The sequence below is a fragment of the Cydia strobilella genome, chromosome 22, assembly GCF_947568885.1.
Source record: "Cydia strobilella chromosome 22, ilCydStro3.1, whole genome shotgun sequence".
NCBI lineage: Eukaryota > Metazoa > Arthropoda > Insecta > Lepidoptera > Tortricidae > Cydia > Cydia strobilella.
In genome coordinates this window covers 8,656,757-8,664,918 of record NC_086062.1, presented here as the reverse complement: position 1 = coordinate 8,664,918, position 8,162 = coordinate 8,656,757, and the positions used below count along the sequence as shown (strand labels likewise).

At 38.5% G+C, this 8,162-nt stretch overlaps 1 non-coding gene across 1 annotated transcript; it reads left to right on the top strand.

Moving 5' to 3' along the window:
* Nucleotides 1-507: 507 nt before the first annotated feature.
* Trnat-cgu (transfer RNA threonine (anticodon CGU)) lies at nt 508-579 on the top strand. The gene has a single exon. It is a non-coding gene; the product is annotated as a tRNA-Thr (tRNA).
* The last annotated feature ends 7,583 nt before the right edge of the window (nt 580-8,162 follow it).

Genomic DNA, 8,162 nt, shown 5'->3' with positions numbered 1-8,162 from the left:
ACTTTGTAATATTTACTTTAAAATGAGTTTTTTTATTATTATTGAGAGAATCGCATGTCACTCGCACTGATAAAACATGTATGAGCGAAATGCACGGGCTAGTGATGTAAAAATTAGATTAAATTGTAAGTTCAAATGGGCCTTTAATCCGCTATAAGAAAAATAATGAATTATTTGGATGACTGTTCTTTTTTGATTGGTATTATTTTCTACTTGTTGTAAAGCTTTTATTTAACTTACCCTATTAGTAGGTATGTTAATTTGTTAGTGTGGGTCAAATCTTGGAAGCTAAATTTGAACCACTCCGATTTCCGATTGAGCTGAAATTGAGGGATGAGTATTAAGTTGCCTGAGGAAAGAATAGTACAGTCCACGATAAAAGCTTGCACCTAAAATAAATTTTTTGCCAAAAACTTATTTAATTGGTAAATATTTTTTTCTTTCCAACTAGGCACCTAGCCTTTCAAAGACAGCATACACCAGAGAATTTGGGACGGGTACCGCTATGGCCGGGTGGTCTAGTGGTCAGGACGTTAGCCGCGTAAGCTGAAGACGCGGGTTCGATTCCCGCCTCGGCCACCGGTGGACTTTTTCTTGTGTATGATATCTATTTCAGTTTATAATTATCTTCTTTAAATACGTCTAATATATTTCTCTTGCACTGGCACCGCACCCTTTCTCCGCCCCACGCTACTTGAACTCATTTACGAAATGGTCCGCGGTGAAATATTATATTTGCCATAATTATAATGATAAAGCCGATGGGGCGTGAACTTTTATGTGCTAGTTAGTGAGTTACTGTTGGCATTTGACGGCTGTTTCAACTAGTGCTGGTTAAAACGAGTCATTTGAGTCTTTTGCTTTAAGATTCGGCTCAGTTTTTTACTCTAAATAAATTTAACTAACTTAGCGGTTTCACTCACGTGTTTTAGTCACTCGCGCGACATGTTTCGGAGAGCCTAGGTCTCCATTTTCAAGCACTTACAGTGCCTGAGTGAGTAGCGGTCACGACGAATGGGCGTCACGTACTGCGCCGCCTGCCGCATTTTTTGCCGCTAAGTTAGTTAAGTTAATATGTCGCACGATAGTTTAAATTCTAAATAAATTTATGTTATACACCAAATAAAGTATTTCTATTTCAAAATATTTATCAGTACGGTTTTTACTCACTATTATTTTTAGTCGCTTTTCCCCCGCCCCCGCCCCATCAGCGCGTGCGCAACGAGCGACGAGGCGGGCGGCGCGGGCAGTGCACGACGAACAACCGCCGCGGACACTCGTGCCTGAGGATGGATTCCCAAAGAATCCGAAACATGTCGCCAAAAGCGACTAAAAATAATAGTGAGTAAAAACCGTACTGATAAATATTTTGAAATATGTCTCACGATAGTTTAAGTGCGATTATTTCTATTTCTATAAATAATTAAGTCGAAACTCGAGTCCTTTTCAACCTGTTACAGAGTTAGGACTTTTCCAGAGAACTCTAAAATTTTTACAAAAAAAGCAAGATGAATTCATTATCTTCATGTAAATCGTGAGTGAGGTACTTACACAGATCATACAATAACTTATTTTGATTAAACCTATAAAATTGTTGACGGAGTTTCTGTTTGGAGGTTTGAGTCCTTTTGAGCTACACAAAAAAGACTCAGTATAGGACTCTAATCGTGACTTACTACTTTAAGATACGTCAAATATTACGTCTAGATACGATATGGATTGGATGTGTCAGTGTTTAAAGTGACGTGTCTTCAAACAAAACCGTCACTTTTGACACTGTCATATCTAATCCATATCGTATCTAGACGTAATATTTGACGTATCTTAAAGTTCGCATCGGGCGTTGAAGTACCTACTTTAAGCGTTGAGTTTAGTTAAAACGAGTGGATTTCTTTAAATGTAAAGCCTGACCAGAAATATATGTTGCGGAATTTAACTGGAACAATTTTTTTCCGTGTGGTGCCGGGTAAGAATAGCACCACCCCCCCTCTCTTTCCGTGGGTGTCGTAAGAGGCGACTTAAGGAAATCCGGTGGATGGGCAGCAGCGTCCTCCGAGAACTACCTCTATCAAACTGCGGTCGCCAACCCGCCTGCCAAGCGTGGCGACTACGGCAATCCCCCCCAAGGTACTTGGGGGAGGCCTATGTCCAGCAGTGGACGTCTATCGGCTGACATGATGATGAATTTTTTTCATACTATACTGAACTGTCACCCTATACATGAAAATAACAGTGCAATCTTGACAATGATCATATATTACTGGTCAGGCTTTATATCCAAAAGACTCGACAACAAACCTCCTTGCCAACACTAGTTTCAATAGGTAACACGGTGCATAACGCTTAGGAACGAGTTTGCTAATAATCACGTGTCAAACGTGATTTAAGGTAAAGGAAATTAGAAAAGGTGTTATATTAAGTAAGGAGGGTGTAATTAGTGAAGTTTTTATGATGCCGTGACTAGCACAAGCTGTTAGCGTAGCCTATTAGCGCAAACACAAAAAAGGTCTGTTGTTTTTTATTTTATTAACAATAATTTATTAAGCGCTAAATCGGGAGTTACAGAGAACCAGGGGACAGGCCTTTGCCCAGCAGTGGAAAACTCAAATAGGCTAAGAAAAAAAAACAATAATTCTATTTAAGGCAGAAAAAGGCTAGGATGATTATGATGGTGACTGTATACGTCATATTTAGGTTAATTTTGTGAAGTGGTTCCATATCACTGAAAGGGTTAATATTTTAAGAACCCTAAAACCACGTAACTATAGTCCAATATACTAACTTACAGTTGCAATACGTAATTAAGAGACTATAAACGTGCTCACTAGCGCCACTTCTAAATAATAATAATAAAATACTTTATTGTGCACTACAAAGAAAAATACATGTTACAAACAAAGACAGGACATAAGTGAGTAGGTAACAACAGGCGGACTTATCGCAAAAAGCGATCTCTTCCAGACAACCTTCAGATAGCGATTCAGTGGCTAGAAATAAGTTAATGGGCAGTGCAAAATAACAAAGGTGTAAAGTTTACAAATCAAATACCTAAGTATAAACTACAAACAATGAAAAATAAACTACATAAACTACATATATTATTTAAGCAACAATAATACACTACATAAACCTACACAAAATACATAAATACATAATGAGAATTCAAGCAAGAGAAGAATAACGACCAGGTAGCGTGAACAAAAAGAAAAATATATATGTGTAAGTGAAAGGACCAAGACTAAGAAAGAGATTTAATAATTGTGATTATTTAAATTAAACGATAGATATTTAAAAAAAGGGGGCCGCTACGTACTGTATTTTGTATTTAAGTACCTTTGGAATACATTATAATAGTTTTACGTTACTGGATTCGTCAATCTATGCGTCCTAAGTTAAAACGGCCGTTTTTGTTTTGAGTTCATAGATCTACGAATCCAGCAACATAAAAACTAGTTTGATGTATTCAAAAGATACTTAAATACAAAATACAGTACGTAGCGCGGTCCCCTTTTTTAAATGGCAGCAAAATGATACTAAATTAATCCCTCGCGCATCGTGCCGCCGCCACATCTGGTAAATATAAAAAGAAGTTCTAACGGAGAAAATATCACTTATATATAACTTACAAGCACAAAACTACAGTTCATATAAATCTGTCAAAGAACATTAGCATACACGAAAGTTGGTGTGATATTCGCAATAAATTCGGAGCTCAAAACATGGCGCCGCGCTAACTAAAACCAGTGCTCACTCATCATTCACCATTTCAGACACATTGAGGGGCGAACTACTTTAGGGTCACTTCTATATCTACCTTTTTTTAACCTCCTACTTAATGCTGGGACTGAAGGGTGACTTTTATTATGTACAAAATTTGGTACCGCAGGACTTAGGTTATATTGGGGAATGAATGAATTAATGTTTTATTTGTATCAAACAAGCATATATATACAGAAGGAAGGAAGGAAGGGGATTTCAGGCTGAACTTCAAAATGGTGACACCGTCTCGAGAACATTTTGTTTTTTACTTATTAACCATTAAACCAAGTTTAAAATGTAATGTTGAACGCTTATTATGCAGTGAACTAACATGAAAGTATGCAGCTACTGGATAATTAATTTTGAAACGCGTTTAACCATTCTTTAGTTAACACCCGATTCACCCGAAAATTCATCGTAGCTTTGAATGGAGAATGAATTTGCTTGCGATAAACAATAAACATGGTATACATAAAGATGGTACGTTGGTGTTTTGTAAAATCCAGTTATCACTTTACTTATCCTCGTAAGTCCCACCATACAAAGTTTTCCTATTTTTAAGTTGAACCTTGTTGTACAGTAGATTAAGGTGACTTTCGTTTGTTTTAGAAATCAATGAAGCAAAAGAAACACTTTTGACATTGACGAAATCATCATAAATTTGAAGGAAACCATTTTTTTAAGAAGAACGTTGGGGAACTAGGAAGGATGACGGACTAACCAGTCGTGTTGCATAATAAACTACAACTATAATATTACAAGCGGAACTTCTTTTCTAACATATGAAATTAGAAATAGGAGTTCCGCTTGTAATATTAGTTGTAGTTTATTATGCAACACGGCCCAGTGGTAGGACTAGTACTACCGTCTGAAACCACTAACGAACTAAAACAATACTACTAGCACCCCTGTATACATATTTGTATGCAGGGGTGCTAACTAAGCAAATAGCTTTGCTGACTGTACATATATTATCATCCATGGGTAGTTATTTAATAAACTTAAATTTTCGAAATCGTTCATTTAAAATTTCAATTCATCAGACACAGGAAAACATTTCCATCAATTATTTAATAAGTGTATTGCAATTAATAAATAATTGGACCGTGGAAATAAATTCAAAATAAGTATGAGTTAAAGCTTTAATTACAATGTCGGTTGCATTAACAATCCTCGGTATTTTTCAGTGCATTTTAAAATAGGTTATTATTTTGTTCTGACCGATATTTCACATTACTAGCAATCTCAATAAAATTTAAATACATTTACAGTACATGTGCTCGTATTTGCTCTGAGCATGATTGTGGCGCCGCCGTGGTGGTAATGCATTAGTGATCTCACTCTTGACAGCTGTCAAATAGTGTGAAGATGTCGTCCCAAGAAAGTACACATGATGCGTGTGTTTTCCCCCATGACTCATTTCACACATTAATAAGTGCTTGCGTGGATCAGAAGGCTAATAATTATTCCATAGGTATACCAGTTTTGTCGTTATTTCAGGATACTGTATGTAATGGTACATACAAACAGTCCTGCTCGTCCGGCGTTCACCAGACTAATGACTCTGAAAGCATTCTGGTTATCACAAAAATAAAACTGACCGTTTTAACTTAAGTAGATTTAGGAAGATCCCGTGCACGAGTCACGCGAGACGCGTAATGACGTGCCGATGTCATTTATAGCCCAAGTTTCTTTATGAAAACAAATCGCTCGAGTCGGGTACGACCCACTTCCCAGTTCCGCCGAACTTCAGGTGTATTCCAAAATAATTTAGAGTCGAACCCTCAACGATTAACCCAAGGGGGTTAACAAGGGGGAATAAGGATTCATAAAACAAACCTCTTTTAATTACCAAATAATATTAGTAGCATTAGTGGCCTCCAACGAGATGGAGCGACGACCTGGTGAAAGTCGCGGGAATTCGGTGGTTGCGAGCGGCACAGGATCGGTCGGAGTGGCGAGCCTTGGGGGAGGCCTATGTCCAGCAGTGGACGTCTATCGGCTGACATGATGATGATGATGATGATGATTAGTAGCATAACCGTTCAATGATCCTTGCAAGATCGCCATTGATCATCATTGACCATCATAGCTCGCCCTTATTTCCTAGCCCGCTTCCCTGCGATATTTGACACTAATTATAATAGTTATTCGTAGGACTGACAGGTAAAACCTATGCTGGCGCCAACAGTTACATCGACCGGCCAACCCCATTGGTGATAATGATGGGTTTGCAATCCGGATCCGAAATGTATGAAATTATCCGGATATGGATCCGGAACCGCGGATCTTCCCATACATTTCGGATCCGTCGTGCAAACCCTGGCACGGTTGAGCGTTTGACTAGGCTAGAAATAGGAATAACACTTAAGGAATAGTTTGCGTTTCGAATTTTCCTATGCGAACTTAATATGTCGTATGTACTCGTAGTTTAGAATTAAATAACCTATACACCTTTTTGAATTAAATATTAGATATAGTAGTCATTTTGAAAAACATATCCATAATCGCATTAAATCTTCTCGGGGCAGACGTGTAGGGTTAGAGCCGGCGTAGCTTTATTAGACGTTCATAAGCGTTTGACGACCGGTCTGGCCTAGTGGGTAGTGACCCTGCCTGTGAAGGTCCTGGATTCGAATCCCGGTAAGGGCATTTATTTGTGTGATGAGCACATATATTTGTTCCTGAGTCATGGGTGTTTTCTATGTATTTAAGTATTTATATATTACATATATCGTTGTATGAGTACCCATAACACAAGCCTCCTTGGGCTTACCGTGGGACTTAATAGTCAATCTGTGTAAGAATGTCCTATATTATTTATTTATATTTTATTTATAAGCGCATTGTAATATGCCTACTTTAATAATAAACTATCGTTATCTTTATCAATGTCGTATGTAAGTATGAAGATTATATGCGCATATATCTTTTTCATATTAATGCAGCAACATTTTCGCGAATTTAAACCTTATCAGAAGCTTGTAGAGTTACTTTTCCCATAAATCCAAAGGTATGATAAGAATGTTGTTTAACTGGAAATGCCTTTTAAAAGCTTTTGTTTCGCAGAATGAAATCTACGCTAAAATCTAGATTTCGGAATTCGCGAGAATAGGGTAGATTTAAATTTAGATTTGGGCAATGCGGGAGTTAATGCGTTGGTCGCAAAGTTAGAATTATTCTAGTATCTAGATTATTTTACTCTGGTTTGTTCTTTGTTTAAATACCGCGTTTGAGAGACAAAAATATATTATAAAAAAATTAAGAAAGAAAAAGCAAACGACCAGACGAATTGCCTGATAGTAAACAATTAATACTGTCGCCCATCGTCGTCTGCAACACCAGAGGGGTTGCATTGATAAAAAAAAGGTTAAAGATATTTATTCGTGACGATTTCTCGATTCATTGCAAGTGTGTTACCGGCCTTTGGTGTAAGGCCTGAGTGGACGCTCGAAGCGGATCGTTCGGCGGGGCGTGGAGCGTCGCGTCGGGCTCACAAGTGATTTGAGCACCGTGCACTAAGGCCGCTCCTGTACGTTTGCATTTGTTTAACATGCACGCCGCACGCCCCGCCACACTCCACGGCCAACTCGAGCGTCCACTCAGGCCTTACCATCGATGTACAATACCTTAATTTGTACATCGATGGGCCTTACACTTAGACGGGATGGGGGTTTTTTTCTGTCATCAAGTGAAGCCTTGGTAGTTCCACTTTTTACTTATTTTTAAGCTTTGTAGTATTGTTTTCAGGCGTTTCTGCTTAATACAAAATTTATTCAAGTACACTCTTGTCTTGCGTATGCTTTTGTCATACTATGGCGTTACCGCCCTAGTTATTTTTTATTTATACCACGTCGGTGGCAATCAAGCATACGGCCCGCCTGATGGTAAGCAGTTACCGTAGCCTATGGACGCCTGCAACACCGGAGATCTTACACGCGTAACTTCCGGCACATCTATAATATTCTAGAACAGTGGACGTGCGTGTTTAACGTAATTGAATTATCGCCATTAAAAACTATATAAACCATACATTTGAAACGTAGCTGTAGCTGGAGCTACGTTTCAAATGTATGAAAACATAGCATAGCACATCTCTGGTCAAAAAGCACCCTTAAGGGGCCCACTGACTATCAGTCCGCCGGACGATATCGGCCTGTCAGTTATTCGGAACTGTCAAATTTTTGTTCTAACTGACAGGCCGATACCGTCCGGCGGACGGATAGTCAGTGGGCCCCTTTAGACGGGTGCAGATTTATTTGGCCCTCCATTATGGAGAATAGACACGTAAAGCAATGTTTGGATGTACTTTATGGTAGGGGAGCGTTTGAGTAATGGCCCTCTTGTTATTAGGCTGTCGTTTCGGGTTTATATTGTTTTTAATGGCGATAATTCAATTACGT